The sequence below is a fragment of the Macrobrachium rosenbergii genome, chromosome 29 (assembly GCF_040412425.1).
Source record: "Macrobrachium rosenbergii isolate ZJJX-2024 chromosome 29, ASM4041242v1, whole genome shotgun sequence".
NCBI lineage: Eukaryota > Metazoa > Arthropoda > Malacostraca > Decapoda > Palaemonidae > Macrobrachium > Macrobrachium rosenbergii.
The window spans coordinates 25,306,968-25,309,467 of NC_089769.1; positions in this window are offsets into that span (position 1 = coordinate 25,306,968).

Below are 2,500 nucleotides of genomic sequence, written 5' to 3' on the forward strand. Positions count from 1 at the left end.
TCCTGAGTTCCTGTCCTTCGTTGGTTTGAGCCCACGGGACGGCGTACTTATTATCGACTAAAAAATTCCATTTCGGTAACATATATGAAAATATATTATTTCCGAGGTAGAGCGAATTGGATATTAAAGGACGTTTGTAGCTTAATGCTTGTATATGAATCACGGTGATGTGATAAAAACTTCATAATATGTCTGCGTGTGACAAACGCATTACACGGTCAACACGGCAGAGGTGGGTGGATATCGTCTCCAAATACAAACACCTGAGTTCAACGGATGATTTGTACATGGGAGTTGATATCCACTTATACCCTCTTGTGGCCACGCGGTTAATGCGTCCCTGTAGTCCTGAGTTCCTGTCCTTCGTTGGTTCGAGCCCACGGGACGGCGTACTTATTATCAACTAAAAATTCCTCTTCGCAACATATATGAAAATATATTATTTCCGAGGTAGAGCGAATTGGATATTAAAGGACGTTTATAGCTTAATGCTTGTATATGAATCACAGTATATATATATATATATATATATATATATATATATATATATATATATATATATATATATATATATATATATATATATATATATATATATATATATATATATATATATATATATATATATATATATATACATATATATATATACGTGTATATATATATATATATATATATATATATATATATATATATATATATATATATATATATATATATATATATATATATATATATATATATATATATATATATATATATATATATAAACAGTGCCTTACTTTAGAAGAGCAATTCTAACACCTTGTGTAGAGAACGATGCCTAGGTTGTTTCCTGACATGTAGCCACTGAAATGGCTTGTATCTAAGAATCCTGTCATGTCTGAAATTAGCTAAGACTGTTCTCCAGCCGCACAGCTTAGGAAATGTCCTAGCTCCATGTGTATTTCGTTGCATTCCAACATGCCCATCTTTGAGGTACCTTATTTGCCTACTTATGAAATATTCAATTGTGATACTCAGTTGTATTATATTTAACCTTATTTTTACTATTGTTGATAAATTTTGGGATGCAGCTTTGTGTTCCCACTTATATTTAACATGTCCATTTATCTTAGGGATATATCATCCGCATGTGAGCGAGTTTATCACTTTGATAGAGCTGTATTAGCTTGAGTCTGTGTGGAATTCAGTTAGTTCAACTTAGTAACCTTCACATCTAGTAAAGTTAATATTCAGAATTTAACATTTATCTCAAATACAGTACTTCATTTAAATAAGTGCTATTTTATTTATGTATCAGAGAGTACCCTTAGATGGCCAGCCAGCCAAAATCTTCCCTTAATTTTGAGTAAAATACATTCATTCAGGTTAATCCTGTTCTTGTAGGCCTTCCGTCCTGTTAAGGACGAAATGGCTACTAAAATGGTGGGCTATCCTACGGGCAGGGCTTAACCCTCGCCCCTAAGATGGCCACCCCTGTGCAAACGTAGAGCAAATGGCTGCCCAAATAGCATAATCCTCTCATTGTATCCCCTTGTATCCTTACCTTCTGCTGCCAAAAATTCTTGTTGCTCTAGGTAGCCGAGAGACTGAAAGCAGCAAGGATTGAAAGAAACCTACCTGGGACAGCAAGCCATATTGGGCCCTAAGGCAATTCAGCCTCACAGTTCGGCTGCAAGCGCCCGGATTCGCTCTCTGTCCTGGTATGGCTATTGTCAAGAGCGGACATCCATTTCCCACTCGTACACTTCACAGGGCCACTACCTTGGCTTCAGCCAGGTGTCTCAGTTCTGGATAACCCTACTGGATAGCTTCTTTGGACTTCTACGGTAAGCCTAAGACAAACTCGAGTATTTTGAAGGCCTGATTTTCCTCCTGCTGAATTATTTCTTGACCTTTATAAAAAACCCTCCAAGTAAATCCCATGATCCAACACGTGTACTTCTCTCTTTACAGTCATCTCTGTAAATCCTCTTTCCCTAGTCGACCCTTTTTCAAGCTAATTTGAAGATTAGGAAAAGTGTTAATAAAGTGTCTTTTGACTAGCTGTGCTGTCCATGTGCCCGCTCGAGTAGTTAGAGCAAGCTTTACGTATTCAGGTGTGATATTGCGGTTTGTTAGAATAGCTCGATGATATATGGTTAGGACCTTAATGCATGCTATTCCTATAGTTAATTCAACACCTCTCTCTTTCAGAGGGATGCCTTTATCGTGTGTGATGTAGGACAAATCTCAGCTCATATTTTCATTCATCTCCTGGACCAATCCGTGTCGGATGGGACAAAGGAATTTCAACTTTTACAGCACAGTGAAACAATTACATGTTAGCTATCATTACCCACATGTGCCCATGGTTATAATTAATTTGTGAACTACTGTTATTATTTGTTAAGTAAATATAGTTAATTGTTAACTGAGTATAATTATGCCTTGCAGTAACTTGATGAAGGGAAATAATTATGGTTAGTATTCCCAGCCTTTCCATTCTTCTCAGGTT